Source organism: Sprattus sprattus (genome assembly GCF_963457725.1).
Source record: "Sprattus sprattus genome assembly, chromosome: 9".
In the NCBI taxonomy this organism is placed as follows: Eukaryota; Metazoa; Chordata; class Actinopteri; order Clupeiformes; family Clupeidae; genus Sprattus; species Sprattus sprattus.
In genome coordinates this window covers 28,375,017-28,383,425 of record NC_137928.1, presented here as the reverse complement: position 1 = coordinate 28,383,425, position 8,409 = coordinate 28,375,017, and the positions used below count along the sequence as shown (strand labels likewise).

The window sequence follows — 8,409 nt, the reverse complement described above, 5'->3', positions numbered from 1 at the left end:
AGATATCAAAACTCAAGCTCCCTATTCGTGCCGGTCGGTGGCCTTCTGACCTATGTCGTCACGTCACTACGCACGGCACGGTGCGGGGGCTGCGGGGGTAATCTCTACGGGTCTGGTAGTAACAGATATAAGAATGGTAAGGGGTTGCAATGGGCTAGTATTGCCTGTTAAGGGATAGACAGTGGGTTGCCAAAATGGGGATTTTCCCAAATAGTGAGCCCGCAGCGATTTTAATTCATAATGGCTTAATAATGACCTACAAAGTGTATAACATAATTATAAACCATTTATAAACCTTTATAGAGGGAGCCTTATTGTAAAGTGGAAACCTTATGGTATTACTATTTTGAGACCAATTGTTTTTAATATGAATAAAAATTGTTTAATTTTACCAAAATCACGGTTGTATTTATAAATATGCTGATTCCTAGTCTTAGTACTATTACTAAGAATTTGGAACATTCTGAAGCCCTAGGTACATGCATTTCAGTTAGGTCAAAATGAACATTTGTGTGGCAACTCAATTTGAACCAAAGCATGGCTAAACCGTCTAAAGCATGGCTCAACCATCTCTGGTCCAAAGCATGGCTTAACCATCTCCGGTCCAAAGCATGGCTAGACCATCTCTGGTCCAAAGATATTTAATTAGAAAATGTTATGGTCTATAACCCAGCGGTAGTCAGCAGTTCTGACCTGTACCGTGCCTGAACTAGTGTTACACTGCTGGAATAGAAAGGCACATCCAGTTTGATTCAACCCAGATGCCGCTGTTTTAGTGGTGTCTGATTCTGAGTCATGGCTGTGCTAAGTCCCCTCTGAGAGTTTAATGTTTCCAAATACACTGAGACATTCTTAGTCTGGGGACAAACATTCATTGCTTCACATACAGATGTGTACGGGGAATTTCTGTTCCCCTTTTTAATCATTAATAAAATCTTTCATTTTTGTTCAGAAAAAAATAAATAAAAAATGTTATGGTCTATATAAACCCAATGCATTACATGAGATAGTGATAAGCTAAATATATACAAAATCATCATTTATAGGGTACTTTCTATTGGGAAGTAGCTGTCCCCAACCCTGACATCTAAATTTCAATGCCTTTAAATAACACTTTTCAATTTTTTTAGATTTTTTTCAATGATTTAATTTCAAAGATCTTTATGATTGGGTTGAAACAGAACTTGGAATATTTAGATTTATTGTGGGTTTAATTTTTAAATCAATTTACTATACTCAAAAAATCATGTCCCTAGTTTTCATGTCACTACCGAAACACAAGAGTTTTAGTCCATTGGCTGAGCCTGTGTTTTAGCCACGACTCTGCATTTTTGACCATGCAGTGACACTGCATCTCTGTCCCTCATGGTTGAATGGTAAGTAGCTAAATCCCATAGTTTTTATATAAATGTGTTCCAAAGTCTGGAAATCGACGTGTAACCTTAAGAATTGTCACTACCGAAACGCATGTTTTCTTCAATTAAGTAAACCTTTTGGGGTTTCATGGAAAATCTTATGTTTGTATGTGTGTTCACCTCTTCAAAGATGTGTTTGCTAGCCGTGTGCTTGCTAGAATTCTTTATTTATGCTTAAAGTTAGCTAGAATTGTCACTACCGAAACATATGGTCGTGACCAGATGATTTCGGTAGTGACAAAATGAAATGGTAAGTAGTTCAATCCCATCATTTTTAAATAAATGTGTTTTGTGGACTAAAGGGCGGCCCAGAGCACCTTTTGGATGATTTTGGGAGAGAAATGAACATCCATCCAACAGTGCAGTCACTACCGAAACAGTGCAGTCACTACCGAAACAGATAAATTGAACTTGAAAATTTGGTAAAAAATTAATTTCTATGGATTTCATTGTGAAAACCTTCAAGAAATATTTGTAAAAATACTCTTCAGAGAAGGGAAGGAAACACAATCTGAACAGGTCAATAATAATAATACTTTTTTACTATAGTAAATGTGATGTTTCGGTAGTGACAATTTTTGGAAGAGGAAAAACATTCCAACACATTCTGAAAATACGTTCAAGTGTAAGTGTACACAAAGTCCTGCTATTTGTTCCATGAGGTTTTGTACAAGCAGTATTACAACATTGTTAGGTTATGAGTGTTCATATGTGTGTGTGTGCGTGCGTGCAGGCGTGCGTGCATGCGTGCGTGCATGCGTGCGTGCGTACGTGCGTGCGTGCGTGTGTGTGTGAATATCAATTGCCAGTGCTCACACCCTGCTCTGGAACACGCACAGATTAAAGTTGACTGGGTTGGCTATGCAATTCCCTCACTGAGCAGAGGGGGGCAGCAGAGCTTCATAGCCAAATGAGCCACATCCTCAGGTGGCAAAGGCAGTGGTCCAGTTACCAGCCTCTGTGGTGACGTTGGTTCTTGAGCCCCAGGAGCCTCTGTGACTCCCACAGCGAGGAGGAGGAGGGCAGCCAGTGCGGTGAGGCCTCTCCTGAGCAGGAGCTGAGAGGAGGAGAGCAGAGCTGCAGGCTGCTGCCTCTCACTGCCCTGAGCCCTCAGCCCTTCCTGCCCCTGATGGACCAAAGACCCATGGCCGTTCTCTGCCTGACTCAAAGTGTTCATATATTATTAAACTGTGTTTCATTATGAAATAGAAGTGGTGTATTTACTGAACACAGTTTAACAAATATCTCTTAAAAATATTCCATGTGAAAATAAGTTTGTGATGTGTTGTGATGTTGTATAGTTCATGGAGGTGTTACATCAGAGATAAACACCCACCTCCTTGTTGCTCTCCAGAGTTTTCTGTTCAGGATAAGGTTCAGGCACAAGGGGCTTGCAGACATGAACTCCTGTACGTGCGACTGCCTGCAATGTCATCAAAACAGCGACATCAACACAGTGAAATGGTGAATTACACATGCACCCAATCAGCTGCTACAGTCTGTCCGTTTGTAGTGTTTTCCCTCGTCTGACATGCAATGCTAGGAACTCTGAGAGACATAAGGCATACCTCCTTAGTTATAATCTTCCAGTTCATTTTGGAGATGATGGTGATTAAGAATGTCGTCTGAACACAGACACTGACCAACAGACCAAGCCAAAAGCCTGTGGAGTTTAAAGAGAGAGAGACAGGTATGATACTGTTCCGTTAATCTGTCAACTAGTAACTAGGAACATTTCTGGGGGTGATCATTGCCAAAGAGAGGGAGGGATCAAACCTGTCACTCGCAGTCCTGCAGAGAACATCAGTGCAATGCCCACAGGAAGTCCAATGCAGTAGTAGCCAAAGAGATTGGCCAAGTCAGCTATCCTCTGCCGGCCTGCACCCAGGAGAATACCCATGCTCACACACTGGGGAGAGGTAGCCAGATGGACACATGAGCTACTCACACATACTAATACCTGGGTACACAGGGCACGTACATGGACACTACTCTTCTCCTCAGTTGTTCTCAGTGGTTAGAAATGCTCATTTTGGTATAAAACATTTAAGTTGTATCACCCAAGTCTGACAAATTAAGAGCTGTGCAAGGATGGAAATATATCATATCATTTCTTAATCATATTCAGCAAACGTATAAAATGTAACCAAATATTCCGGCAGCACTCAGTCTGATTTTACAGAGATATGTGACTCAATTACAAGGTTTCACAAGTTTTGGAGAGTTTTGAGCCTAAGACACCCCCCTAAAAATTCAGGAGCAACACTCACCATAAGATTATTGAAAAACTGTGAGAAACAGTAAACAGTGGTGATTCCTGAGACCTGCTCTGCAATTTTTCTGCAAAGAGTTAAAACCACATCTGAGGAAGCACTGTCTTTGGTTTTTAATATGTTAAATGACAGAACAGCTTCAACACAAATGATAAATGGCAACATACCCATCAGAAGTGAAAATAAAGCCAATGACTGAATTTGTGGAGGCTAGGATATCACCCTGAAAAACTGCTAAAATGGTTGTTGATGACATTAGATTAGGGAAAAGTCAGCGGAACAGTATTGAGGAACAGAATGGAACAGTATAGAACAGTATGGAGAATGGAACATTATGCAGTATGGAACAGTCTGGAGTATGGCACGGCAGAGTGTAACAGCTTCATTGATGAGGGCTAATCAGAAGCATGGGGGCTGACCTGAAAGGGCAAGTTCTGATAGCCCCTGCAGTGTCTCCTGCACCCAGTGCATTGCCCACACGAACACATGTGGCCCCTTGGTCAGAGGAACCTAAACAAGAGAACAAATCCCTTAAGTACCGGGAAACCCTGGAGTCACAGAGAGATTCTATGAACATAGTTCTCAAGTAAATGCTGTTACATTTGTAATTTGATTTGTCATGTTGACATTGTGAAAATCTAATCTAATGTTTGACAAATAATGTTAAATTTTCAAGCTGAGAGGAGATGTAACACGTGACCAAGTGAGACTTCTGAAATGAAAACCAATTAAAAAATATAGCTGCAAGCAGCGATGGCGGTTTCCTCCTCCAAACATTGCGAACTAGGGAAACATTTATTTTTGTGACAATTTGTCACTGTATAGAAAAATTCATGCTGCAGACTTACCAATGGGATATTCAATTCAATGCAATACTGTGCTAGAAGGCTGTGAAATTTGGCACCCTCTTTAAGGACAGTCCCTTCTTTATTCACACCAAGTGTCTCTCATTAGATTCATGTTGCACACCTACCAATGGGATATTACATTTTAAATGCAATACTGTGCTAGAAGGCTGTGAAATTTGGCACACTCATTAAGGACAGTCTCTTCTTTATTCACACCAAGTTTCATGTCTCTCATTAGACCACTCTAGCGCCACCAATGGGTCAAAGTTGGACTTGTGTTAACACACGCAACTTTTGAACCGTATAACCGATTTTCAAAAATGAGGTACCATTGGATTCCCTTGATCAAGACTAATTAAACACATCAAATCAAAATACACTCAAATATTTGCTGACATATGACTTCACTTCCTGTTTGGCCGCTTTTCTGCTGAATTTGAGTGGCTGTACCGGACAAACGGTTGTGAGGATCAAAATTCTAAATCGTAACTTTTGTGAGGCTAGGTCTGAAGATCATCTCTGGCGATTTTGAAGAAGATTTGCCAAAAATTGTAGGAGGAGTAGGCTTTTAAAGGTTTTTGATAAAACCGGAAATAGCGGAAAATCTATATAACCGGAAATTGACGCCGGGTGGGTTTAATTTGTCTTGATCCAGGGAATCCAATGGTACCTCATTTTTGAAAATCGGCCATACGGTTCAAAAGTTGCGTGTGTTACAAAAGTCCAACTTTGACCTGTTGGTGGCGCTAGAGTGGTGTAATGAGAGCCATGAAACTTGGTGTGAATGAAAAAGGGACTGTCCTTAATGAGTGTGCCAAATTTCACAAAAAGTTACCATATGGTTCTAGGGGCTGCCATTGACTCCCATGGTACTAACAGAATAATACTAACAGATACAATAGGTTACCTCCTACCGGAGGAAACCTAATAATACTAACAGAAACAATAGGTTACCTCCTACCGGAGGAAACCTAATAACAAAAGGTTACCTCCTACCGGAGGAAACCTAATGATATTAGGGCAGGGACGTGCACAGGAATTTTGAAGGGCAGTTGCTCTGCCCTGGAAAACAGGGGCAACGCGTTAATTTTTGTCGTCGTCGTCGTTTGTCGTCACAGCATATTTTGCCTATATCACTTCAATTTCTCACTAAACGCCGCCACCACGCCCCCATCTCCTGGACACTTATTCCGCGATTATTTTATCTAGGCCTATATGAAGTTCTGCAGCCGTAATACTATTTTTTTTAAAAATATTTCCTTCGGAGGGGCAAACGGGCAGTTGCCCGAGAAACCTTAGCCCCCTCCTGTGCATGTCCCTGTATTAGGGAGTAACTGACAGAAGTTAATACCTGAATTCTGAATTGACTGTGGTTGATGTGGTGCTGTGCCAACTTTTTAAATGACCATTCCAGGTTTTAACATGCAGCTTCCTCCACAGTATGTAAGCCAATAAAAGAGGACAGCTGATGATCTGGGAGACTGAGTTGGCAGCAGTAGAACTTCTGAAACACATTTACACAAACAGAGAGAGAGAGAGAGAGAGAGGGAATGAAACTCAAACATGTAATTTGTATTCAAACACAGTTTCTATTGTGACACTGTCATTAACAACAGTGGCTTGTTGTATCCGTGAGCAGTGAACTTACACGACACCGAGGTCCAGCCAGGAGACACAGATATAGTTAATCAGCAAGGTTCCCACAGCACCCACAGCACTCATGTACATCTGGGGCAGGATCACACCCTACAGCCACAGGAAGAAGCTGCTTTTACATCTGACACATTCATGGGCTCCATCAACAGACAAATAGCAATGAGGTTTAGGACTGATAGTGAGTTCGTTGAGCATGGAGTATACCTGATTCTGTAGGTAAGCCACCAGTAAGAGGTGTAAAAAGATTGCCTGTCATTAAAAAAAACAAAAACAAGGAAGATAGATAAAAAGTGACCACATAATTTCACCAGTTTTATTCTGAGTCATCGTAGAAATGTGTGTTGTACCTTACCGGAACTGCAGGTATTAATGCCATGACATGCCACTATCATATAAAAGAACATACAGGTCATGTTAAAGAAAGAAGTCATACTATAATCAAATCTAATAACCATTTGGACCTTGCAATAACTGAGGCCTAAAGGCTTTCCTGTTTCAAATATGGCTAAAATATGGCAAAACTGACTATCTGTCTGACATCTATTATAGACAACACACTTCATTTTAGAGGACATCCTTCGAAACGACTTGAAAAGTGAATTAACTCTGGCTGTTTTTAGCCCTAAAAAACAGATGTCCATTTCCAAACACACTTTCTGTTTTCACAGCTGGGGAAACTTAAACTGCTTGATGTTTTAGCGACTAAGACAGAGCATTACATCAGCAAACAAGCACACAAACATGTTTCATAATCCACAGTGTGTCCAGCGTATGTTACCTGGCCACCTCAGGCTCTTGTCCCAGCAGCAGCAGGATGGCCTGGGTGTTGATCAGCAGCGCCCAGCAGGGCAGACAAAAGAGCAGCAGGATGATGACGCTCCTCTGCAGGATCACCCCCACACGCAGCAGGTTCTTCGCCCCAAACGTCTGAGCAGAGGAACAAGCACACAGGCACTCAGCTTAGCATGAAAGCTCTCATTAGTGTCTGTAAGCTCTGAAGAATCGCTGTATATTTTTTAAGTATAAGTAGTAGTAGTAACAGCTATATAATATATAATATTTTCAATGTAGTAGTAGTAGTATTACGCAAACAAACAGGAAAACAGCTCAATATCAGTACATAGCATACATAGACACAAACACACAGGCAAACGTCTCTGAAAATAGGCTTTTACCTGCTTCACCATTCATGGTGCAGTTTAGATAGCAGACAAATAAAAAAAAAATTGTCAAAGGGACACAGTGGAATTGTGCTATGTCATGACTGTAAGACAGGTAAACATGTGTTCCATATCTGAGATATTAAAGTGTTGCATGCTAGGGTTAGTCCTCCCCCTGTTGCTAAAGTGGTTACACTTGTAATCTGGGAAGTACACAATCCAATGCATTATGATATACACATGACCTTTAAGAAAACTGTTCATTCAATGTATAAAAGGCTATATTTAGGATATTTAAGAGATTAGGTATACCCGAAACTCAATTTTGGTATTTTGGTTGATAACTCATTCTTTCACAACAAAATGATTATTGTTAAACTTCATATTTGTTTTAGCCTCCATCTTCTAACTATGAGAACTGAACACTGGGAAGCATCTGTGAGGGAGACTTACCCCGGATACCATGGCGAGACATCATTTCATTACTGTAAACATCTACTTCTAAGTTGTATTCTAAAGAAAAACTGTAATGCAAAGATAACCAGAGATATGCTACACATCACATGGTTTTAGCGCCATCTCTTACCAGGGGTCTGGTCATGCACAGGATGTGGTAGAGCTCCTCCCTGAGGGCCAGAGGGACCCAGCGCCTCAGAGGGCCACAGCAGAACAGCTTGGCACTGGGCTCCTCCGCTTTTGCCCTGTACCCACTTTGCATGGTGAAGCACACAGTGTGACAGAAACGCAGGCGGGATGCTCAGCTTTCTTTGTTGCTCTCTCCCCAGCCACTGAGCGAGCTCAGCTCAGGCACACTCACACACACACTTTGATAATCCACTTCCACCACCAATACTGCTCATGGGTGATCAGAGAGACCGCCCCTTCGTCACAAAGGAAACACACTTTGTCCTCTATGAACTAATCATACAACCAGAGCACTGATAGGAGTTTTTACTATCACAGAGAAGGAGTTCCAGTGAGCAATCAACTGTGTGCACAGAGGGAGAGAGCAGCTTCCCAAGGCTGAGTTGCCAGTCTCTGACTTGTTCAGAGAAGT

The 8,409-nt window shown here is 41.5% G+C and overlaps 1 pseudogene across 1 annotated transcript; it reads right to left on the bottom strand.

Annotated features, from left to right (window-relative positions):
* Positions 1–2,338: 2,338 nt before the first annotated feature.
* Positions 2,339–8,070, bottom strand: LOC308370424 (multidrug and toxin extrusion protein 1-like; annotated as a pseudogene). Its single transcript has 13 exons — positions 7,939–8,070; positions 7,487–7,555; positions 6,971–7,119; positions 6,540–6,549; positions 6,397–6,441; positions 6,192–6,282; positions 4,108–4,198; positions 3,856–3,945; positions 3,686–3,755; positions 3,192–3,324; positions 2,984–3,078; positions 2,752–2,838; positions 2,339–2,574 (listed from the first exon to the last, which is right to left on the bottom strand). The product of its transcript is annotated as a multidrug and toxin extrusion protein 1-like (transcript).
* Positions 8,071–8,409: the final 339 nt, after the last annotated feature.